At 48.0% G+C, this 26204-nt stretch overlaps 1 protein-coding gene across 1 annotated transcript in view; it reads left to right on the top strand.

The window, feature by feature from the left end:
- Positions 1-26204, top strand: part of ANAPC5 (anaphase promoting complex subunit 5) — a 272988-nt gene that overhangs the window by 53144 nt on the left and 193640 nt on the right. The gene's annotated exons all lie outside the window — the stretch shown is intronic.

The raw sequence follows: 26204 nt of genomic DNA, 5'->3' as shown, positions 1-26204 counted from the left end.
CTTTTACGTGTGTGATAAAGTTGTCAACAACAAGTTTGATATTAGCAAGGTCTCGCTGAATCACTACCAGTTGCTCTAGAGAAGAGGTAACCATTTGTTGAGCCTTCAACAAATCAAGGCCACTTGTTTGTGTCACGATCCGGGTATCTGGACGCCATTTCTTACCCATCAGATGCCTCCTAAGGTTGGCTCAGCGCTCCAGGACCGGATCCCATCTGTTATCCTGATGTGTACATTCCTGTATCCTCTCCTGTCACTCTGGGACGCTGTCACAGTAAACGCCATATTACACCTGGCATGGCGTCTCCCGCGGCCTCCGCCGCCGTCCCTGCTCTTCTGCATGCAGAGTGTCTGAGTGGCGATTACGTCAGCCGCGGCCTCCGCTGTGTCCGCGTGGTTGGATGTGCATCTGTCAGCCTGGCGCCTCCTGTCTCCGGTGGCCGGCGCCGCCATTACTGTTTTCATTACCACATGGATTACAAACCAAACTTCCCTCCAAGTGTCTGCATGGGCGCAGCCATCTTGGATTCTGTCAGCTGATCATTTCCACCAATCTGTTCTCAGTATTGATAATCTGCATAATTGCCTAGCCAATCCCTTCCTTGCTGCAGGTATAAATACACTGTGCCTGAGCAAGGAAGGCGTCAGTGCTTTGGTTGTCAAACCTAGTTCCTGTTTGTCTCTCTCCTGTGATTGTCTTCCAGGTTCCAGCTCCTGTCTCAAGACTTCCACCATAGAGACCCGCACCAGCATTCCACCTGCGGTGTAGCCTGACTCTCCAATCCATTGTGGATTCATCTGTTTCCAGCTACAACATTACCTGCTTCCAGCTCAGCTTCCAGCAGAGTACAGCTTCCCTTAAAGGGCCGGTGTCCTTTCTACACTTTACCACTCTCCACCGGTATTATTATTTCTCCGCTCTCAAGTTCTACATTTCAGTTCATATTTCATCGCTCCCAAGTTCATTTATTATTTAACTGGTTCCAGCCAGTATCCACTCCGTGCTAACAACAGTCTGGTTCCAGCCAGTATCCACAGCAGCTGTTTTTATCTTCAGCAACCCAACTTTTCCTGGAACACCAGCTGGCACAATCCTGGGTTATCTCCATTGCTACAGTCGGGCCTGGTAAGGACTTTCCATCTAGAAGATCATAAGAACTATCTCACACTACCAGTGCTCTGTGGCTCCTGCCATCCTGTAGTACCCAGGAACTGTATTTATTCTTTGCTGACTTTTACGTTTTCTTTTACTGCTGCTGTGTTGCGGAGTTGTCATAATAAACATCATTGACTTTTATCCAAGTTGTCGTGGTCACGCCTTCGGGCAGTTATTATTCATGTTACTTACATGTCCAGGGGTCTGATACAACCTCCCAGGTTCCGGTACATCTCAGCCCCTACAACTGAGGCTGCCTCCCGTCAGCTCAGGCCCTCAGTTGTGACAGTAAGCACTGACCTAATGAATCCAGCCGGAGACCAGGATCAAGCGGCCAGGCCGATGCAAGAACTGGCAGCCCGACTAGAACATCAGGAGGCTGCACAGGGCCACATCATCCGCTGTCTCCAGGATCTCTCCACTCGGCTGGATGGGATTCAGACAACTCTCCGTGGATCAGGCGCGTCTGGTGCGTCAACCACAGTGACTCCAGCTATAACCCCACCCACCTTACCCATTTCTGCTCCACGTCTTCATCTTCCAACGCCAGCAAAATTTGACGGATCTCCAAGATTCTGCAGGGGATTTCTCAACCAGTGTGAGATTCAGTTTGAGCTACAACCTGGCAATTTTCCCAGTGACCGTACAAAAATTGCCTACATTATTTCTCTTCTCAGTGGCTCAGCCCTTGATTGGGCATCACCGTTATGGGAGAGGTCCGACACCCTGCTATCTTCCTACACTGCCTTCGTGTCAACATTCAGGCGCATCTTCGACGAGCCAGGCCGGGTAACCTCAGCTTCATCCGAGATTCTCCGTTTACGCCAGGGGTCACGTACTGTAGGACAATATCTGATACAGTTCCAGATCCTGGCATCCGAACTGGCATGGAACGACGAGGCCCTGTATGCTGCATTCTGGCATGGCTTATCTGAGCGTATTAAAGATGAGTTAGCTACCAGAGACTTACCTTCTAAGTTAGATGAGCTAATCTCACTCTGCACGAAAGTTGATTTACGTTTCAGAGAGAGAGCAACTGAGCGTGGAAGATCATCTGCTCCAAAATCTTCTGCTCCTCCTCCTCGTCAACTGTCACCATCTAAAGATGAGCCCATGCAACTTGGCCGTTCCCGTTTAACTCCTGCTGAGCGCCGAAGACGTCTCTCCGAGTTTCTCTGTCTCTATTGTGCAGCTCCGTCTCACACCATTAATGCCTGTCCCAAACGTCCGGGAAACTCCAAATCCTAGCTCGCCAAGGAGAGGGCCGGCTAGGAGTAATGATCTCCTCTCCATCTCCTCAAGATTGTAATCTCCCAGTCTCGCTTCAAGTTGCTCAACGTTATCGGAACGTCATTGCCCTCCTTGATTCCGGAGCAGCTGGGAACTTTATTACCGAAGCCTATGTTAAACGGTGGTCCCTACCCACCGAGAGACTTCCTTCGTCCATTTCTTTAACTGCCGTGGATGGCAGCAACATTTTTGATGCAGTTATTTCTTTAAGGACTCTACCAGTTCGTCTGAGAGTGGGAGTTCTTCATTCCGAACTTATTTCTTTTTTAGTGATTCCAAGAGCCACACATCCTGTGGTCCTGGGCCTTCCATGGCTCCGTCTTCACAATCCTACAATTGATTGGACGACTACGCAAATCCTGGCATGGGGTTCCTCCTGTGCTGAGACATGTTTGTTTAAAGTATTGCCTGTCTGTTCTTCCTCCCCCAGGTCGTCTGATGTTCCACCTCCTCCATATCAAGATTTCACGGATGTGTTCAGTAAAGCTTCTGCTGATATCCTTCCTCCTCATAGAGAATGGGACTGTCCGATTGATCTCGTTCCAGGGAAGGTTCCACCTCGAGGCCGAACTTATCCGTTGTCTCTGCCTGAGACGCATTCTATGGAGGAATATATTAAAGAGAACCTAGCAAAGGGGTTCATTCGACCTTCTTCTTCTCCAGCCGGCGCAGGCTTCTTTTTTGTAAAAAAGAAAGATGGTGGTCTGCGGCCGTGCATCGACTACAGAGGTTTGAACGACATTACCATCAAGAACCGTTATCCTTTACCCCTGATTACTGAGCTCTTTGACAGAGTTAGCGGAGCTACCATCTTTACTAAGCTGGACTTGCGAGGTGCATACAATCTCATCCGGATCCGTGAGGGTGACGAGTGGAAGACCGCCTTTAACACCCGTGACGGACATTATGAGTACCTCGTCATGCCCTTCGGATTGAGCAATGCTCCAGCTGTCTTCCAGCATTTTGTCAATGAGATCTTCAGAGACATTCTATACCGTCATGTCGTGGTCTATCTAGACGATATCCTCATTTTTGCCAACGATTTAGAGGAACATCGTTTTTGGGTTAAAGAGGTTCTGTCCCGTCTCCGTGTCAATCATCTCTATTGCAAATTAGAAAAATGCGTCTTTGAAGTCAAGTCCATTCCGTTTCTAGGGTACATTGTGTCCGGTTCCGGACTAGAGATGGATCCTGAGAAACTACAAGCAATCCAAAATTGGCCGGTACCCTTAAACCTCAAAGGGGTCCAGAGGTTCTTAGGGTTCGCCAACTATTACCGAAAGTTTATACGAGACTTTTCCACCATTGTGGCGCCTATTACTGCTTTCACTAAGAAGGGTGCTAACCCGTCCAAGTGGTCTGAAGAAGCCATGCAAGCATTTCATCTTTTAAAACAAAGGTTCATCTCTGCGCCTGTTCTGAAACAGCCTGACATCGACTCTCCTTTCATCTTAGAGGTGGATGCCTCCTCCGTTGGAGTAGGAGCGGTGTTATCTCAGAGGGCTAAAGATGGCCATTTACACCCTTGCAGTTTCTTCTCCCGGAAGTTCTCCCCAGCTGAGCGCAACTATGCCATTGGCGACCAGGAGTTGCTAGCCATCAAGCTCGCTCTAGAAGAGTGGAGGTATCTGTTGGAGGGAGCTTCTCATTCAATCACCATACTTACAGACCACAAGAACCTTTCTCTATCGTCCTAGTGGATGCTGGGGTTCCTGAAAGGACCATGGGGAATAGCGGCTCCGCAGGAGACAGGGCACAAAAGTAAAGCTTTCCGATCAGGTGGTGTGCACTGGCTCCTCCCCCTATGACCCTCCTCCAAGCCAGTTAGATTTTTGTGCCCGGCCGAGAAGGGTGCAATCTAGGTGGCTCTCCTAAAGAGCTGCTTAGAAAAGTTTAGCTTAGGTTTTTTATTTTACAGTGAGTCCTGCTGGCAACAGGATCACTGCAACGAGGGACTTAGGGGAGAAGAAGTGAACTCACCTGCGTGCAGGATGGATTGGCTTCTTGGCTACTGGACATCAGCTCCAGAGGGACGATCACAGGTACAGCCTGGATGGTCACCGGAGCCTTGCCGCCGGCCCCCTTGCAGATGCTGAAGTAAGAAGAGGTCCAGAATCGGCGGCAGAAGACTCCTCAGTCTTCTAAAGGTAGCGCACAGCACTGCAGCTGTGCGCCATTTTCCTCTCAGCACACTTCACACGGCAGTCACTGAGGGTGCAGGGCGCTGGGAGGGGGGCGCCCTGGGAGGCAAATGAATACCTATTTTGGCTAAAAATACCTCACATATAGCCTCCGGAGGCTATATGGAGATATTTAACCCCTGCCAGAATCCGTTAAGAGCGGGAGACGAGGCCGCCGAAAAAGGGGCGGGGCCTATCTCCTCAGCACACAGCGCCATTTTCCCTCACAGAAAGGCTGGAGGGAAGGCTCCCAGGCTCTCCCCTGCACTGCACTACAGAAACAGGGTTAAAACAGAGAGGGGGGGCACTAATTTGGCGTTAGAAATATATAAAAAAGATGCTATAAGGGAAAACACTTATATAAGGTTGTCCCTATATAATTATAGCGTTTTTGGTGTGTGCTGGTAAACTCTCCCTCTGTCTCTCCAAAGGGCTAGTGGGTCCTGTCCTCTATCAGAGCATTCCCTGTGTGTGTGCTGTGTGTCGGTACGTGTGTGTCGACATGTATGAGGACGATGTTGGTGAGGAGGCGGAGCAATTGCCTGTAATGGTGATGTCACTCTCTAGGGAGTCGACACCGGAATGGATGGCTTATTTAGGGAATTACGTGATAATGTCAACACGCTGCAAGGTCGGTTGACGACATGAGACGGCCGACAAACAATTAGTACCGGTCCAGATGTCTCAAAAACACCGTCAGGGGTTTTAAAACGCCCGTTTACTTTAGTCGGTCGACACAGACACAGACGGGGACACTGAATCCAGTGTCGACGGTGAATAAACAAACGTATTCCTTATTAGGGCCACACGTTAAAGGCAATGAAGGAGGTGTTACATATTTCTGATACTACAAGTACCACAAAAGAGGGTATTATGTGGGATGTGAAAAAACTACCGTAGTTTTTCCTGAATCAGATAAATTAAATAAAGTGTGTGATGATGCGTGGGTTCCCCCCGATAGAAAATTATGGGCGGTATACCCTTTCCCGCCAGAAGTTAGGGCGCGTTGGGAAACACCCCTTAGGGTGGATAAGGCGCTCACACGCTTATCAAAACAAGTGGCGGTACCGTCTATAGATAGGGCCGTCCTCAAGGACCAGCTGACAGGAGGCTGGAAAATATCATAAAAAGTATATACACACATACTGGTGTTATACTGCGACCAGCGATCGCCTCAGCCTGGATGTGCAGAGCTGGGGTGGCTTGGTCGGATTCCCTGACTAAAAATATTGATACCCTTGACAGGGACAGTATTTTATTGACTATAGAGCATTTAAAGGATGCATTTCTATATATGCGAGATGCACAGAGGGATATTTGCACTCTGGCATCAAGAGTAAATGCGATGTCCATATCTGCCAGAAGATGTTATGGACACGACAGTGGTCAGGTGATGCAGATTCCAAACGGCACAAAGGTGTATTGCCGTATAAAGGAAGAGGAGTTATTTGGGGTCGGTCCATCGGACCTGGTGGCCACGGCAACTGCTGGAAAATCCGCCGTTTTTACCCTAAGTCACATCTCTGCAGAAAAAGACACCGTCTTTTCAGCCTCAGTCCTTTCGTCCCTATAAGATCATATCTGCCCAGGGATAGAGGAAAGGGAAGAAGACTGCAGCAGGCAGCCCATTCCCAGGAACAGAAGCGTTCCACCGCTTCTGACAAGTTCTCAGCATGGCGCTGAGACCGTACAGGACCCCTGGATCCTACAAGTAGTATCCCAGGGGTACAGATTGGAATGTCGAGACGTTTCCCCTTCGCAGGCTCCTGAAGTCTGCTTTACCAAGGTCTCCCTCCGACAAGGAGGCAGTATGGGAAAAAATTCACAAGCTGTATTCCCAGCAGGTGATAATTAAATTACCCCTCCTACTACAAGAAAAGGGGTATTATTCCACACTATATTGTGGTACTGAAGCCAGAAGGCTAGGTGAGACTTATTCTACAAAATTTTTTGAACACTTACAAAGGTTCAAATCAAGATGGAGTCACTCAGAGCAGTGATAACGAACCAGGAAGAAGGGGACTATATAGTGTCCCGGGACATCAGGGATGCTTACCTCTATGTCCCAAATTTGCCCTTCTCACTAAGGGTACCTCAGGTTCGTGGTGCAGAACTGTCACTATCAGTTTCAGACGCTGCCGTTTGGATTGTCCACGGCACCCCGGGTCTTTACCAAGGTAATGGCCGAAATGATGATTCTTCTTCGAAGAAAAGGCGTCTTAATTATCCCTTACTTGGACGATCTCCTGATAAGGGCATAGTCCAGGGAACAGTTGGAGGTCGGAGTAGCACTATCTCGGATACTGCTACAACAGCACGGGTGGATTCTAAATATTCCAAAATCGCAGCTGATCCCGACGACACGTCTGCTGTGCCTAGGGATGATTCTGGACACAGTCCAGAAAAAGGTGTTTCTCCCGGAAGAGAAAGCCAGGGAGTTATCCGAGCTAGTCAGGAACCTCCTAAAAACAGTGCATCATTGCACAAGGGTCCTGGTAAAAATGGTGGCTTCCTACGAAGCAATTCCATTCGGCAGATTTCACGCAAGAACTTTTCAGTGGGATCTGCTGGACAAATGGTCCGGATCGCATCTTCAGATGCATCAGCGGATAACCCTATATCCAAGGACAAGGGTGTCTCTCCTGTGGTGGTTATAGAGTGCTCATCTTCTAGAGGGCCGCAGATTCGGCATTCAGGATTGGATGCTGGTGACCACGGAGCCCAGCCCGAGAGGCTGGGGAGCAGTCACACAAGGAAAAAATTTCCAGGGAGTGTGATCAAGTCTGGAGACTTTTCTCCACATAAATATACTGGAGCTAAGGGTAAATTTATAATGCTCTAAGCTTAGCAAGACCTCTGCTTCAAGGTCAGCCGGTATTGATCCAGTGGGAAAAACATCACGGCAGTCGCCCACGTAAACAGACAGGGCGACACAAGAAGCAGGAGGGCAATGGCAAAAACTGCAAGGACTTTTCGCTGGGCGGAAAATCATGTGATAGCACTGTCAGCAGTGTTTCATCCCGGGAATGGAAACTGGGAAGCAGACTTCCTCAGCAGGCACGACCTCCACCCGGGAGAGTGGAAACTTCATCGGGAAGTTTTTTCCACATGATTGTAAACCGTTGGGAAATACCAAAGGTGGACATGATGGCGTCCCGTCTGAACAAAAAACGGGACAGGTATTGCGCCAGGTCAAGAGACCCTCAGGCAATAGCTGTGGACGTTCTGGTAACACCGTGGGTGTACCAGTCGGTGTATGTGTTCCCTCCTCTGCTTCTCATACCTAAGGTGCTGAGAATTATAAGACGTAGAGGAGTAAGAACTATACTCATGGCTCCGGATTGGCCAAGAAGGACTTGGTACCCGGAACTTCAAGAGATGCTTACAGAGGTCTTATGGCCTCTGCCGCTAAGAAGGGACTTGCTTCAGCAAGTACCATGTCTGTTCCAAGACTTACCGCAGCTGCGTTTGTCGGCATGGCGGTGGAAAGCCGGATCCTAAGGGAAAAAGGCATTCCGGAAGAGGTCATTCCTACCCTGGTCAAAGCCAGAAAGGAGGTGACCGCACAACATTATCACCACATGTGGCGAAAATATGTTGCGTGGTGTGAGGCCAGGAAGGCCCCACAAAGAAATTTCAACTCGGTCGTTTCCTGCATTTCCTGCAAACAGGAGTGTCTATGGGCCTCAAATTGGGGTCCATTAAGGTTCAATTTTCGGCCCTGTCGATTTTCTTCCAGAAAGAATTGGCTTCAGTTCCTGAAGTCCAGAAGTTTGTCAAGGGAGTATTGCATATACAACCCCCTTTTGTGCCTCCAGTGGCACTGTGGGATCTCAACGTAGTTCTGGGATTCCTCAAATCACATTGGTTTAAAACCAGTCAAATCTGTGGATTTGAAGCATCTCACATGAAAAGTGACCATGCTCTTTGCCCTGGCCTGGACCAGGCGAGTGTCAAATTGGTGTTTTTTTCTCAAAAAAGCCCATATCTGTTTGTCCATTCGGACAGGGCAGAGCTGCGGACTCGTCCCCAGTTCTCTCCCTAAAGGTGGTGTCAGTGTTTCACCTGAACCAGCTTATTGTGGTGCCTTGTACCTACTAGGGACTTGGAGGACTCCAAGTTGCTAGATGTTGTCAGGGCCCTGAAAATATGTTCCAGGACGGCTGGAGTCAGGAAAACTGACTTGCTGTTATCCTGTATGCACCCAACAAACTGGGTGCTCTTGCTTCTAAGCAGACTATTGCTAGTTGGATGTGTAATACAATTCAGCTTGCACATTCTGTGGCAGGCCTGCCACAGCCAAAATATGTAAATGCCCATTCCACAGGGAAGGTGGGCTCATCTTGGGCGGCTGCCCGAGGGGTCTCGGCTTTACAACTTTGCCGAGCAGCTACTTGGTCAGGGGCAAACACGTTTGCTAAATTCTACAAATTTGATACCCTGGCTAAGGAGGACCTGGAGTTCTCTCATTCGGTGCTGCAGAGTCATCCGCACTCTCCCGCCCGTTTGGGAGCTTTGGTATAATCCCCATGGTCCTTTCAGGAACCCCAGCATCCACTAGGACGATAGAGAAAATAAGAATTTACTTACCGATAATTCTATTTCTCGGAGTCCGTAGTGGATGCTGGGCGCCCATCCCAAGTGCGGATTATCTGCAATACTTGTACATAGTTACAAAAATCGGGTTATTATTGTTGTGAGCCATCTTTTCAGAGGCTCCGCTGTTATCATACTGTTAACTTGGTTTAGATCACAAGTTGTACGGTGTGATTGGTGTGGCTGGTATGAGTCTTACCCGGGATTCAAAATTCCTCCCTTATTGTGTACGCTCGTCCGGGCACAGTACCTAACTGGCTTGGAGGAGGGTCATAGGGGGAGGAGCCAGTGCACACCACCTGATCGGAAAGCTTTACTTTTGTGCCCTGTCTCCTGCGGAGCCGCTATTCCCCATGGTCCTTTCAGGAACCCCAGCATCCACTACGGACTCCGAGAAATAGAATTATCGGTAAGTAAATTCTTATTTTTATACCTGAAGGGCGCACAATGTCTCAACCCTCGTCAGGCCAGATGGGCACTTTTCTTTTCCAGGTTCGACTTTAAACTCCAGTTCTGTCCGGGCTCTCAGAATCGCAAGGCCGATGCCCTTTCCCGCTCATGGGAGCAAGAAAATGAGTCAGAGTCTTCAGACAAGCATCCTATTATAAATCCGTTGGCATTCTCCACGGTAGGGATGGACTCTACGCCCCCATCAGGGAAAAGTTTTGTGAAGCCGATGCTAAGGAAGAAGCTCATGCATTGGGCCCATGCTTCCCGTTTTGCCGGACATACAGGTATCCAAAAAACCCTGGAGTTTATCTCTAGGTCCTATTGGTGGCCAACTCTGAAAAAGGACGTCTTGGAGTTTATTGCATCTTGCCCAAAGTGTGCCCAACATAAAGTATCCCGCCAGTCGCCTGCGGGGCAACTGGTTCCACTATCCGTTCCCCGTCGACCATGGACCCACTTGTCGATGGATTTCATTACAGACTTACCCATGTGCAACAAGTTCAATACCATCTGGGTGGTAGTTGACCGGTTCACCAAGATGGCACACTTCATTCCTCTCACCGGTCTTCCGTCAGCTTCCAAGTTGGCTCAAGTATTCATACAAGAGGTCTTCCGACTCCACGGTCTTCCTGAAGAAATTATCTCAGATCGAGGAGTTCAATTCACAGCCAAATTCTGGCGAAGTTTATGTCAAGTCCTCCAAGTCAAGCTAAAGTTTTCCACGGCTTACCATCCTCAGACCAATGGTCAAACCGAGAGGGTGAATCAGGACTTGGAGGCCTTCCTCCGCATCTATGTGTCCTCCTCTCAAGATGACTGGGTTCAATTACTTCCCTGGGCCGAGTTCTGTCATAACAACCAGTATCATTCTTCATCTGCTTCAACACCATTCTTCACTAACTTTGGATTCCACCCTAAAGTCCCTGAGTTCCAACCGCTTCCAGCAACTTCTGTTCCCGCAGTGGATATCACCTTGCATCAGTTTGCCAATATCTGGAAGAGCGTACGATCAGCTCTGCTCAAGGCATCGTTCAGGTACAAGAAGTTTGCGGATAAGAAGCGTCGAGCAGTTCCTGCTCTCAAGGTGGGTGATCGGGTATGGTTATCCACGAAGAATTTGAGGTTAAGAGTTCCCAGTATGAAGTTTGCACCTCGCTATATCGGTCCTTTCAAGATTGAACAAGTCATCAATCCTGTTGCTTACAGACTTCAGTTGCCTCCCTTCTTAAAAATACCCAGGACATTCCAAGTTTCCTCAAAAGCCAAAGAAGTGTCCTGGGGCCACTCCTAAAGGGGGGGGTGCTGTCACGATCCGGGTATCTGGACGCCATTTCTTACCCATCAGATGCCTCCTAAGGTTGGCTCAGCGCTCCAGGACCGGATCCCATCTGTTATCCTGATGTGTACATTCCTGTATCCTCTCCTGTCACTCTGGGACGCTGTCACAGTAAACGCCATATTACACCTGGCATGGCGTCTCCCGCGGCCTCCGCCGCCGTCCCTGCTCTTCTGCATGCAGAGTGTCTGAGTGGCGATTACGTCAGCCGCGGCCTCCGCTGTGTCCGCGTGGTTGGATGTGCATCTGTCAGCCTGGCACCTCCTGTCTCCGGTGGCCGGCGCCGCCATTACTGTTTTCATTACCACATGGATTACAAACCAAACTTCCCTCCAAGTGTCTGCATGGGCGCAGCCATCTTGGATTCTGTCAGCTGATCATTTCCACCAATCTGTTCTCAGTATTGATAATCTGCATAATTGCCTAGCCAATCCCTTCCTTGCTGCAGGTATAAATACACTGTGCCTGAGCAAGGAAGGCGTCAGTGCTTTGGTTGTCAAACCTAGTTCCTGTTTGTCTCTCTCCTGTGATTGTCTTCCAGGTTCCAGCTCCTGTCTCAAGACTTCCACCATAGAGACCCGCACCAGCATTCCACCTGCGGTGTAGCCTGACTCTCCAATCCATTGTGGATTAATCTGTTTCCAGCTACAACATTACCTGCTTCCAGCTCAGCTTCCAGCAGAGTACAGCTTCCCTTAAAGGGCCGGTGTCCTTTCTACACTTTACCACTCTCCACCGGTATTATTATTTCTCCGCTCTCAAGTTCTACATTTCAGTTCATATTTCATCGCTCCCAAGTTCATTTATTATTTAACTGGTTCCAGCCAGTATCCACTCCGTGCTAACAACAGTCTGGTTCCAGCCAGTATCCACAGCAGCTGTTTTTATCTTCAGCAACCCAACTTTTCCTGGAACACCAGCTGGCACAATCCTGGGTTATCTCCATTGCTACAGTCGGGCCTGGTAAGGACTTTCCATCTAGAAGATCATAAGAACTATCTCACACTACCAGTGCTCTGTGGCTCCTGCCATCCTGTAGTACCCAGGAACTGTATTTATTCTTTGCTGACTTTTACGTTTTCTTTTACTGCTGCTGTGTTGCGGAGTTGTCATAATAAACATCATTGACTTTTATCCAAGTTGTCGTGGTCACGCCTTCGGGCAGTTATTATTCATGTTACTTACATGTCCAGGGGTCTGATACAACCTCCCAGGTTCCGGTACATCTCAGCCCCTACAACTGAGGCTGCCTCCCGTCAGCTCAGGCCCTCAGTTGTGACAGTTTGCAAATACTTAGATAAGGGTGTTGTAATTTGAAATATTCGTAAATACATAAATGCAGTCATGATGGTTTCATATTTTAATAGGGCTTCTTTTTGTGTTTTGGCTTTGGCACGTAGATCAGGTGAAAATTTCTCTGACTCCTCAACATTGGTCAAGGCTAGTATGACATCCACAAAGAGTGCTTTTTCTATGTTTTTATAGGAACCAAAAATTTTGGATAAAGCTGCATCTTTAGCCCACCATCTTGTCTGGCCTATGGTCTGTAATCGCATTTGGTTTCCACTTTTATCAGTCATGAAGCTTTCTAGTATGTCCATACGGAGATAGGATTCCCTAAAAAAGGCACCAACTGCATTAAGCAAGGAGAAGAATGATGCAGCAGCTAAGGGGGAACGAGTTGCATCACCAATGACTAGGTTTAAAACATGACTGTAACACCAAATGTGAACTTGATTTGGCGACTCTTTGCCTAGCCAAGCTGAAAAACCCTTGTATGTGCCCTGCATATTTGCTGCACCATCTGTCGCATTTGCCACACACTTCGTAATATCTAATCCATTTTCTCCAAGGACTTTTTTAAACAACTCCAAAAATCCCTTCCCAGAAGAATCTGTGCAGCTGACTAAAGACAGAAGTCGCTCATGTACTTGATCAGTGACGTAACAAATAATCACAGAGCACTGGTCCTTCACAGAAATGTCCTGGGTAGTGTCTAACTGTACAGAATACATTCCAGCTTCTTGAACTTAATTAGAGATAAACTGTTTGATTAAAGTTGAAACAGTAACTATGATCTGGTTCACTGTGGTCTTTGATAGAAATGTCACAAGATTTCCTCTGCCTTTGCTGCCTGCAGCACGTGCCTTTTGACTGCTTTTAATAACCTTATCTAGATGGGTTTTCAGCAGTGGGTCACACTTGCTAAGCAGAATAATTAGCTCTAGAAAGTTACCATGATCTAAAACAGGATCATCTAAGGTATACGCGGCTTCTGCAGTCTTACCACGGTAGCTCAAACCTCGTTTACCTATAAGCTTAATTACATCAATCACTCGTTCCACAACTTGTCTGTTACCTATGACCTCTTCTCTGTGTTTCTTTTTCTGTACAGAGAATACCAGCTCTCCAACATCTTTGTGCATTACAGTATACATATGGGCCTCAGCACATTTATTGTGATGCTTAGAGTTTTCATGTTCATCAATTCTTTGATAAACATGTGTCCAAGACTTCATACCTAGAATGAACGCATTGCTTTCTGTATCTTTGCTATATGCTAAACATACAGAGCATTTGAAGTTTTGTCATAAGTAACCCAAAAACGTTGTGAGCCATCTTTTCTTTTAAACACTTTCTTAGCTGCAAATGGCAAATCAGAGCTGTCAAATGGTTGAATAGGATGTTTTTCAAAAAAGAATGGCCTCTCACCTACCCGTGGTCTTGCAAAAAGATTACAGACAGCCTCAACATCTTCCACACTACCTACACATTCTACTGCCATGGCAGAACTTTTAACTTTCTCCCCGCTCCCCATTACAGGCTCAGCAGAGCCTACAGATAACATAATATCACTATGAACTGTTGAGTGGCCAGGTTTATCAGGATGCACATAGATATCTAACAGAGATGCGGAGCTACTTGGTGTTTCAGATTCAGAATGTTCAAGCAATGAAGCAGCAACAGGGCCAGTTGACGGCTGTAGCTCGCCTGGCTGTACACATTCTACTTCTACTGACGGAACAGACTGAGTAGCGCTAGGTTGTTTTACAGTAAAACGATCCAACTTAACACACTGACTAGCAGCTTCTAGCAACTTCCTTCTTTTTTTCTCTCGTTCTTTTTCTGCTCCCCCTTTAACTTTCTTTGATTCCTTTGAAGAAATGGTTTAAATATTTTTTTTATACAATGAACATTCAATATTTAATAATTTACTATAAGGTGCATACTATCCTATAAGTGTGTGTAAATAAAGCAGCAGATTAATTTTGGCAAAAGGACAAGGTAGCTACAATAGGCCATCTAAAATGCTGTCATTGTAAAGGGCCCCATACACTACAACGATATGTCTGAGGCTGAATTCGGATGTAATTTCCTTTGAACTCCCCCGGGACCTTCCCGGGAGTGATTCCATACGATTTGGTACTTTTGTGCTATTTTTGCATAAGATATATAGCATGCGATTGATGAAGCCGCTATACATTGCATGCAATATATCGTACGGCATACAATTGTACCATGAGATATATCTGATGGGCTGGATAGAGGGCTACAGGGGCTGGGAGTGTCCTGAGAATGCCAGTCAAACTTCCCTGTGATACATTGTTTTAAACTAATATTTTAATAATGGCTGGGTACTTTTTATAGCTTCACCTAATTGAAAGACAACTACTATATACAATTTTCAGACAACTTAACCTTAAAATACACTTAGAAAAATAAAATAATTTATCTTGTCACATACAAGAATAGCAACAACCTCTGTACTACTTACACACTGGGACAGGACTCTGGAGGACTTTCTCTGTATATCTCTATCTCTAGACTCAAATGGTTTAGTTGCATAACAGTTTACACAAGACTCAGACACCTAAGTAGGGAAGAGGATACGCTGGGATCCCTGTGTCACTTACAGCTCTCTCCATCCTCCTATCTGTCCTCTGGTCGGAAAGCTCGATTGGTGGCTCATGAAACGTGATACTTCTGTGTCTATGCCTTCACAGCTTACTGTCCTGCTCACATTCTGGCTGCTGGTTCTGCTGCTGCTTAAGAGGGAAAGCTAGTGATGTCTGTGTGCTCTGGCTGGCGGGGCCCCCTTACAAAGGGGGTCTCAGGGTACAGTATGCCCTGCATCCCCCCCTTAATCTGGCTATGTTTGTGCATATGGCTGCCTTCACATAGCTTACGGACAGGATGAACATAGATGTTAAAGAGATGTAGTTTTGAGACATCTATGTCCGTGTTACATGTACAGTACAAAACTGTGTGCAGAACCATGCGCACAGCAATTTTTTCTGAAAAAAGTAAATATTCATCAGACTCACCATTGCCACTGAATCGCTGACACTTCACGGTCAGTTTAGTTGGCAACTGTATAAAGGAAAAAAGGCAACACTGAATTCTAAAACAAGCCCAAGTCATCCCCCCCCGAGAGTATTACTCAGTATCAAGATAAAGCAAAATTCCCCCCAGCACACTGCAAACAGGTCATCAAAGAGGATGTACAATTCCTCATAATAATAGAAAATGTAGAGATCTGTTACATACATATGATCTTCACACTACCGCCCACCCTCTTCACTCCACAAATGCATGCCGACTCTCTGCCATTTGATTACTTCCTCTCATTGCCGCCTCCAATATTTTGCATATGCTGCTCCCTATCTCTGGAAATCTCTCTACCTCTCCCTATCAGACTCTTCACCTCTTTACAAAGCTTCAGATGGGCTCTCAAGAAACTCTTCATCATCAAACCAAACCAGCTCTCATCCTAACCCTCTGTTCCATGCTCACTGTCTAACCCATCTGTGTCACCTCTGTCTGTCTGCCCCTCCCCTACAGAATGTAAACTCTTATGAGCAGTGTCCTCTTCCCTCATGTGATTCTCCTTCCCTTAGGGTACTTTTACTATAATCTACGCCATTCTCCCTACAACAGCACCTAACCCTTGGTTACTGATGCACTGCTGCTTATTTGAGTGTTATGACGTGTTATGACTGACTAGACGTACATGTAACTCACTTGTGTCCCTACGGTATACCTATGTATATGACTTTAGTTGCCCCCCAACACCTGCTCATCTGTTACCTACTTGGCTGTTGTATAGGAAACCGAAGACAAGTTCCTAGTATACGCAAGTATACCTGGCCAATAAAGCTGATTCTGATGACTGCTGGCAACAATGTTTATACACCATGTACTTGTCCTACATTGTCTTGTACTGTTAGTCACAGTTTTCTTGTATTGCTCATTTGTTTGTGTACTTTGGGGGTGAATCAGATCTGATCGCTGGGCTGCTAACTTTGCTGTCCTGCATTCAGATAGTCGCCACCCCCAGGGGGAGTGTAAATTTGCCCATGCAAGTGTGCGATCCCATGTGTACGCAGAGCTGCTAAAATCCACTGTTTGCGCAGCCCAGGACTTACTCTTCCAGTGCGATGAGAACAGGCTGATCGGGGCCGGAGCTGACGTGACACACCCTCCCAGAAAACGCTTGGACTCGCCTGCGTTTTTCCGGACACTCCCAGTAAACGGTCAGTTACCACCCACAAACGGCCTCTTCCTGTCAATCACTTTGCGAACGCCCGTGCCATCAGAATGTTCGCACCATCCTGTCCTGACCGGCGATGCACGTTGTTGTTGTCCGACATGCGTGTGCATTGCGATGCATATGCATGCGCAGTTATGACCTGATCGCCCGCTGTGCGAAACGCACAGCAGCGATCAGGTCTGAATCACCCCCAGTGTAAGGTGCTGTGGAACACTTGTAGTGCCATATAAATAAAAGATAATAATAATAATAAGCCACCAGCTGTCTCCATATTTAATAAATTTATACCATAGCCAATTACTTATATATATGAAAATACCTTTACTGGTTGAGAAGGAAGGAAATATTATAATAGGCCTTGTTCTCCAGCCAGAGATTTGTTTGTTCTACTCCTGGCCTGCTGACTTTGCTCTGTGCCTGCCGATAATCGCTTAGCTCCTCACTTGGAGTCTACACGATTTGGAGTAGCTTCCTCCTGCACTCCAAAAAACATTTTAGTATGTTCATTTGAGGTTGACTACATTTTACGTGGGAATTTAGACTTTAAACCAACTTAAAAAGAGCATTTCATAAAACATTTATTCTTCCAGCAAATCTGATATTGCTTTGCAGAAAATAGGATTTTGGTTACCTACTGGTAAATCCTTTTCTCGTAGTCCGTAGAGGATACTGGGGTCCATATTAGTACCATGGGGTATAGACGGGTCCACCAGGAGCCATTGGCACTTTAAGAGTTTAATAGTGTGGGCTGGCTCCTCCCTCTGTGCCCCTCCTACTAGACTCAGTCTAGAAACTGTGCCCGAGGAGTCAACATACTTTGAGAGAAGGAAATACACAGATAGTGGTGAGATTCATACCAGCTCACACAAACAAGGCAAACCCCGGCTAACAAGCCGTAAAACTCAACAGCTGAAACAGTACTGAAACCTACCCCTAAACAAATCATAAACCCCCAGAGTCAGACTTCCATTAAGATGTACTATATTACTGTAACATGTCAGCACACAGACATCAGTGGGGTTGCTTAAAAAAAGCTTTCAAACTACAGTCTGAAATAAAGTTTCTCTAAATCGGAGCTTCATGGGCCCTTAACAGAGACATATTTAGATAAACTTAGGTTCTACTATCTGTTTTTGGAGCGGTAAGTATGTGTGTGTGTTTTTTTTTTTTGTATGTGTTTGGGCTTTGGGGCACAGCCACAAGGGGTACTGCTACAAGGGGCACAGTGACTTGGGGCACAAATACAGGGGGCACAGCGACTGGGGGCACAACTACAAGGGGCACAGCGACTGGGGGATAACTACAATGGGCACAGTGACTGGGGGCATAGCTATTGGGGGCAGAGCTACAAGGGGCACAGTGACTGGGGGCACAACTACAGGGGGCACAGCGACTGGGGGCACAACTACAAGGGGCACAGCGACTGGGGGCACAACTACAAGGGGCACAACTACAGGGGGCACAGCTACTGGGGGCACAGCTAGAGGGGTCACAACTACTGGGGGCGCCTGCTCCATCCTCCCAGCCAGCAGCAGCACTCTCCCCTGTCTGTGGTAACGTCTTCCCGCTTCAGCGAGTGCATAATATTCATTAATTTCTCTCTCCCCCCCTCCCTCCCTCCCTCCTGTGGATTACTTTGTTTGTAAGTTTAATGTTTATTTTTACAGGTACCGGCCCTATTGGATTCTACTGGACAAGTGGACGTGATCGGCGTGGGATGTAGGTAAGTAATCTCTCTCATTTTTACAGGTACCCCTATTGGATTCTACTGGACAAGTGGACGTGAATCTCAGCGTTGGATGTAGGTAAGTATGTGTGAGTGTGTAAGTGTGTTTTAATAAATTTTTACTTTCACGGTGTGTGTGTTGTGTTTTTATTTGGGTATTTTTGTTGTTGTAGAACTACAGGTACCAGCGGGCCCGTTATTTCCCCACATGCTGGTACATGAGGTTCTCCAAGTACCAGCAAGTGGGGGAGGCTTGCTGGGCCTTGTAGTTCCACAACAAAAAACAATATTCTTTTCTCTATCGTCCTAGTGGATGCTGGGGTTCCTGAAAGGACCATGGGGAATAGCGGCTCCGCAGGAGACAGGGCACAAAAAGTAAAGCTTTTCCAGATCAGGTGGTGTGCACTGGCTCCTCCCCCTATGACCCTCCTCCAGACTCCAGTTAGATTTTTGTGCCCGGCCGAGAAGGGTGCAATTCTAGGTGGCTCTCATAAAGAGCTGCTTAGAGAAAGTTTAGCTTAGGTTTTTTATTTTACAGTGATTCCTGCTGGCAACAGGATCACTGCAACGAGGGACAGAGGGGAGAAGAAGTGAACTCACCTGCGTGCAGGATGGATTGGCTTCTTGGCTACTGGACATCAGCTCCAGAGGGACGATCACAGGTACAGCCTGGATGGTCACCGGAGCCGCGCCGCCGGCCCCCTTGCAGATGCTGAAGTAAGAAGAGGTCCAGAATCGGCGGCTGAAGACTCCTGCAGTCTTCTAAAGGTAGCGCACAGCACTGCAGCTGTGCGCCATTTTCCTCTCAGCACACTTCACACGCAGTCACTGAGGGTGCAGGGCGCTGGGGGGGGGCGCCCTGGGAGGCAAATGTAAACCTATATAAAGGCTAAAAATACCTCACATATAGCCCCCAGAGGCTATATGGAGATATTTAACCCCTGCCTGTATTCACAAAATAGCGGGAGACGAGCCGCCGAAAAAGGGGCGGGGCCTATCTCCTCAGCACACGGCGCCATTTCCTCTCACAGCTCCGCTGGTCAGGACGGCTCCCAGGTCTCTCCCCTGCACTGCACTACAGAAACAGGGTAAAACAGAGAGGGGGGGCAAATTTAATGGCAATATCTTGATATATATAAAGCAGCTATAAGGGAGCACTTATTATAAGGCTATCCCTGTCATATATAGCGCTTTTTGGTGTGTGCTGGCAGACTCTCCCTCTGTCTCCCCAAAGGGCTAGTGGGTCCTGTCTTCATTTAGAGCATTCCCTGTGTGTCTGCTGTGTGTCGGTACGTGTGTGTCGACATGTATGAGGACGATATTGGTGTGGAGGCGGAGCAATTGCCAAATATGGGGATGTCACCTCCTAGGGGGTCGACACCAGAATGGATGCCTTTATTTATGGAATTACGGGATAGTGTCAACACGCTAAAGCAGTCGTTTGACGACATGAGGCGGCCGGACAATCAATTAGTGCCTGTCCAGGCGCCTCAAACACCGTCAGGGGCTGTAAAACGCCCTTTGCCTCAGTCGGTCGACACAGACCCAGACACAGGCACTGATTCCAGTGGTGACGGTGACGAATCAACCGTATTTTCCAGTAGGGCCACACGTTATATGATTTTGGCAATGAAGGAGGCGTTACATTTAGCTGATACTACAGGTACCACTAAACAGGGTATTATGTGGGGTGTGAAAAAACTACCTATAGTTTTTCCTGAATCAGAAGAATTAAATGACGTGTGTGATGAAGCGTGGGTTGCCCCTGATAAAAAGCTGATAATTTCAAAGAAATTATTGGCATTATACCCTTTCCCGCCAGAGGTTAGGGAGCGCTGGGAAACACCTCCTAGGGTGGACAAGGCGCTAACACGCTTATCAAAACAAGTGGCGTTACCTTCTCCTGAGACGGCCGCACTTAAAGATCCATCAGATAGGAGGATGGAAAATATCCAAAAAAGTATATACACACATGCAGGTGTTATACTACGACCAGCTATAGCGACTGCCTGGATGTGCAGTGCTGGGGTAGTTTGGTCAGAGTCCCTGATTGAAAATATTGATACCCTGGACAGGGACAATATTTTACTGTCGTTAGAACAAATAAAGGATGCATTTCTTTATATGCGTGATGCACAGAGGGATATCTGCACACTGGCATCACGGGTAAGTGCTATGTCCATTTCGGCCAGAAGAGCTTTATGGACGCGACAGTGGACAGGCGATGCGGATTCAAAACGGCATATGGAAGTTTTGCCGTATAAAGGGGAGGAGTTATTTGGAGTCGGTCTATCAGATTTGGTGGCCACGGCTACAGCCGGGAAATCCACCTTTCTACCTCAAGTCACTCCCCAACAGAAAAAGGCACCGACTTTTCAACCGCAGCCCTTTCGTTCCTTTAAAAATAAGAGAGCAAAGGGCTATTCATATCTGCCACGAGGCAGAGGTCGAGGGAAGAAACAGCAACAGGCAGCTCCTTCCCAGGAACAGAAGCCCTCCCCGGCTTCTACAAAAGCCTCAGCATGACGCTGGGGCTTCTCAAGCGGACTCGGGGACGGTGGGAGGTCGTCTCAAAAATTACAGCGCGCAGTGGGCTCACTCGCAGGTAGATCCCTGGATCCTGCAGATAATATCTCAGGGGTACAGGTTGGAATTAGAGACAGATCCACCTCGCCGTTTCCTGAAGTCGGCTTTACCAACGTCCCCTTCCGAAAGGGAGACGGTTTTGGAAGCCATTCACAAGCTGTACTCTCAGCAGGTGATAGTCAAGGTACCTCTTCTACAACAAGGGAAGGGGTATTATTCCACTCTATTTGTGGTACCGAAGCCGGATGGCTCGGTAAGGCCTATTCTAAATCTGAAGTCCTTGAACCTGTACATAAAGAAGTTCAAGTTCAAGATGGAGTCACTCAGAGCAGTGATAGCGAACCTGGAAGAAGGGGACTTTATGGTATCCTTGGACATCAAGGATGCGTATCTCCACGTTCCAATTTACCCCTCACACCAGGGGTACCTCAGGTTCGTTGTACAAAACTGTCACTATCAGTTTCAGACGCTGCCGTTTGGTTTGTCCACGGCACCTCGGGTCTTTACAAAGGTAATGGCCGAGATGATGATTCTTCTTCGAAGAAAAGGCGTATTAATTATCCCATACTTGGACGATCTCCTAATAAGGGCAAGGTCCAGAGAACAGCTAGAGATGGGATTAGCAATATCTCAAGAGGTGCTAAAGCAGCACGGATGGATTCTGAATATTCCAAAATCCCAATTAATGCCGACAACTCGTCTGCTGTTCCTAGGGATGATTCTGGACACGGTTCAGAAAAAGGTTTTTCTTCCCGAGGAAAAAGCCAAGGAGTTATCCGACCTGGTCAGGAATCTCCTAAAACCAGGAAAGGTGTCTGTACATCAATGCACGCATCTTCAGATGCACCTGCGGATAACCCTGTCTCCAAGGACAAGGGTATCTCTTCTGTGGTGGTTGCAGAGGGCTCATCTATTGGAGGGCCGCAGATTCGGCATACAGGATTGGATCCTGGTGACCACGGACGCCAGCCTGAGAGGCTGGGGAGCAGTCACACAAGGAAGAAACTTCCAGGGAGTGTGGTCGAGCCTGGAAAAGTCTCTTCACATAAACATTCTGGAACTAAGAGCAATCTACAATGCTCTAAGCCAGGCGGAACCTCTGCTTCAAGGAAGACCGGTGTTGATCCAGTCGGACAACATCACGGCAGTCGCCCATGTAAACAGACAGGGCGGCACAAGAAGCAGGAGTGCAATGGCAGAAGCTGCCAGGATCCTTCGCTGGGCGGAGAATCACGTGATAGCACTGTCAGCAGTGTTCATCCCGGGAGTGGACAACTGGGAAGCAGACTTCCTCAGCAGACACGATCTTCACCCGGGAGAGTGGGGACTTCATCCAGAAGTTTTCCACATGCTAATAAACCGTTGGGAAAGACCAATGGTGGACATGATGGCGTCTCGCCTCAACAAAAAACTGGACAGGTATTGCGCCAGGTCAAGAGATCCGCAGGCAATAGCTGTGGACGCGCTGGTAACACCTTGGGTGTACCAGTCGGTGTATGTGTTTCCTCCTCTGCCTCTCATACCAAAGGTATTGAGAATCATACGGCAAAGCGGAGTAAGAACGATACTAGTGGCTCCGGATTGGCCAAGAAGGTCTTGGTACCCGGAACTTCAAGAGATGGTCACGGACGATCCGTGGCCTCTACCTCTAAGACAGGACCTGCTTCAGCAGGGACCGTGTCTATTCCAAGACTTACCGCGGCTGCGTTTGACGGCATGGCGGTTGAACGCCAGATCCTAAAAGGAAAAGGCATTCCAGAAGAAGTCATTCCTACTTTGATTAAGGCAAGAAAGGAAGTCACCGCGAAGCATTATCACCGCATTTGGCGGAAATATGTTGCGTGGTGCGAGGATCGGAGTGCTCCGACGGAGGAATTTCAACTGGGTCGTTTCCTACATTTCCTGCAATCAGGATTGTCTATGGGTCTCAAATTGGGATCTATTAAGGTTCAAATTTCGGCCCTGTCAATATTCTTCCAAAAAGAATTGGCCTCAGTTCCTGAGGTCCAGACTTTTGTCAAAGGAGTACTGCATATACAGCCTCCTGTGGTGCCTCCGGTGGCACCGTGGGATCTAAATGTAGTTTTAGATTTCCTCAAATCCCATTGGTTTGAACCACTAAAAAATGTGGATTTGAAATATCTCACATGGAAAGTGACTATGTTACTGGCCCTGGCGTCCGCCAGGAGAGTATCTGAACTGGCGGCTTTATCTTATAAAAGCCCTTATTTAATTTTCCATTCGGATAGGGCAGAGCTGCGGACGCGTCCGCATTTTCTCCCTAAGGTGGTATCAGCGTTTCACCTGAACCAGCCTATTGTAGTGCCTGCGGCTACAAGCGACTTGGAGGACTCCAAGTTGTTGGACGTTGTCAGAGCTTTAAAAAATATACATTTCAAGGACGGCTGGAGTCAGAAAATCTGACTCGCTGTTTATACTGTATGCACCCAACAAGTTGGGTGCGCCTGCTTCTAAGCAGTCGATTGCTCGTTGGATTTGTAACACAATTCAACTTGCACATTCTGTGGCAGGCCTGCCACAGCCTAAATCTGTTAAGGCCCATTCCACAAGGAAGGTGGGCTCATCTTGGGCGGCTGCCCGAGGGGTCTCGGCATTACAACTCTGCCGAGCAGCTACGTGGTCAGGGGAGAACACGTTTGTAAAATTCTACAAATTTGATACCCTGGCAAAGGAGGACCTGGAGTTCTCTCATTCGGTGCTGCAGAGTCATCCGCACTCTCCCGCCCGTTTGGGAGCTTTGGTATAATCCCCATGGTCCTTTCAGGAACCCCAGCATCCACTAGGACGATAGAGAAAATAAGAATTTACTTACCAATAATTCTATTTCTCGGAGTCCGTAGTGGATGCTGGGCGCCCATCCCAAGTGCGGATTATCTGCAATACTTGTACATAGTTATTGTTAACTAATTCGGGTTATTGTTTAGGGAGCCATCTTTCAGAGGCTCCTCTGTTATCCATACTGTTAACTGGGTTTAGATCACAAGTTGTACGGTGTGATTGGTGTGGCTGGTATGAGTCTTACCCGGGATTCAAAATCCTCCCTTATTGTGTACGCTCGTCCGGGCACAGTACCTAACTGGAGTCTGGAGGAGGGTCATAGGGGGAGGAGCCAGTGCACACCACCTGATCTGGAAAAGCTTTACTTTTTGTGCCCTGTCTCCTGCGGAGCCGCTATTCCCCATGGTCCTTTCAGGAACCCCAGCATCCACTACGGACTCCGAGAAATAGAATTATCGGTAAGTAAATTCTTATTTTTTTACACACTTATGGCTATCAGCCCGGCACCCACCGCCCAGGGGTGCTGGGGACAGCCTCTGGCTTCACCCCTGGCCCTTGGGTGCCTGGAGGGGGGGGCCTTGATTTAAGGGATCCCCACTCCTCCAGGGAACCCCGGCCAGGGGTGACTAGTTGGGGGGGTAATGCCACGGCCGCAGGGACCTACATAAATGTGTCCCCTGGCTGTGGCATTATGTCCCTGGCTAGTGGAGCCCGGTGCTGGTTTTAAAAATACGGGGGACCCTTACATCTTTTGTCCCCCGTATTTTTGGAACCAGGACCGGACTAAGAGCCCGGTGCTGGTTGTCTAAATACGGGGAACCCCTGTCCAATTTTTTCCCAGTATTTAAACAACCAGGACCGGCTCAAAGAGCCCGAGGCTGGTTATACTTAGGAGGGGGGACCACACGCATTTTTTTTTTACATTTTTTAACCCATTCAGACCCTTCTCCATTAAGTTAATGGAAGCCCTGGACAACAAAATTGCACTCATGTCCTCCTCCCACTCTCTTTCCAGTCCCAAACACAAATTTTAATTTTTATTTTCGATAAAAATGTACAATATATCACAAGTATGATGAGCAGGCAGGCAGTGGGCATTGGCGGCATCGGACTGAGATGCAAATTAGTAGCGGAGGGCTGGGTCAGTTGATGGTGGCCAAGTTTGTAAGCCATTGGCGGTGGCAGCGGGCATCAGCTCAGAGGCAGTAGCGGGCATTGGCTCGGCGGCGGTAGGGGTCATCGGCAGGATCCGGCGGACATTATGGCTGTAGTGCCTCACCAGCCACTGACCTCACTGCACCCCACTGCTCAAAACCCTTAACACAGATGGAGCATAAAAAAAAACATCTTTTTTTTTTTATACACTTACAGAACGTAAGCTATTTTAGGATGAGATCCTCCCCTTTTACATACATGCATGAGCGTGTCCCAACTACTACACCGCAATTACACAGAAAGCGGCAGTTACTTTATGAGGCGGGGGGGGGGTCATAGAAAATAGACAGAAAACTTCTTCCACATACAAATCATAATCCATGCTCTCGGTTTCCACTAGATCAGTGGGTACTAGCACCCCCCGGGGGTACTTGAAGTGTTCTGTAATAGTAGGGCGGATCATGCAGGTGATCATTAGACACATAGGGAAAACCCAGCCCTATGAGCCTCTAGTCCCATACATTATGGGGAGGGGGGGGGGGGGGGGGGGGGGACATGCTTGATTGCTTTGAAATACAGAAATGACTATTTTCATCTAATGCCAATTATATTAATCAAAGATATTTTCACAAAAGCTGGGGGTATAATTAATGCATAAGGGCTGTCAGGAGGTCCTAGATTGAGAATGCTTGGGAACCACTGTACTAGATCTCTCTCCCCAGTACCAGCAAGTGCTGCATGCTACACCTGGCAGCAGGATGACCTCACATCAGGGTACCTTACATGTGCAAATCCGATGCAACATACACACATAGCACCCTCCATCCCAGCTGTAAGGCACTGGCACATACATAATTATAATGAGGAGGATTACACACAATCCCTAAATGCAGTCAGCGTACAGTCTATGAGGGTCACTCTCTAGGAGCTGAGTATATTCCAGTGCTTAAATAGCTTACTTTTATAAAGCTGCCACCGCCGGCGCCGCCCATGCAGTTTTCCCGGCTGAACAGCACACTGTGACTGTGAAGAGGAGAGATTAGAAGCGGAGCCGTGAGACGTCACTCACGACGAGCTCCGCAAAGGCTCTTGGGAAGAGCTGCTGCGGGCGCGCATGCGCAGCAGCGCTCCCGCGGCCATTTTGACTAAGGGCATAATACCCGTTTGCGCATGCGCACAAGCTGCTGCTGCCGCTGAAGGTGCGTTCGCGGTAGCGGCGGGCCGGCGGCCCCAGAATCACTGTGAGCGGCCTTGTTCTGACCCAAATGTGCCGGCCGCCCGGGACCTTGCCCGGTCTCCCGCCATACCAATCCGCCCCTGGTGGTGTGGATAGTAGAGGAACTATCCCGCTGGCCTAGCTCGTCCCCTTTGTGTCATGG

This window comes from Pseudophryne corroboree, chromosome 1, assembly GCF_028390025.1.
Source record: "Pseudophryne corroboree isolate aPseCor3 chromosome 1, aPseCor3.hap2, whole genome shotgun sequence".
NCBI lineage: Eukaryota > Metazoa > Chordata > Amphibia > Anura > Myobatrachidae > Pseudophryne > Pseudophryne corroboree.
This window is presented reverse-complemented; position numbering and strand designations above follow the sequence as displayed.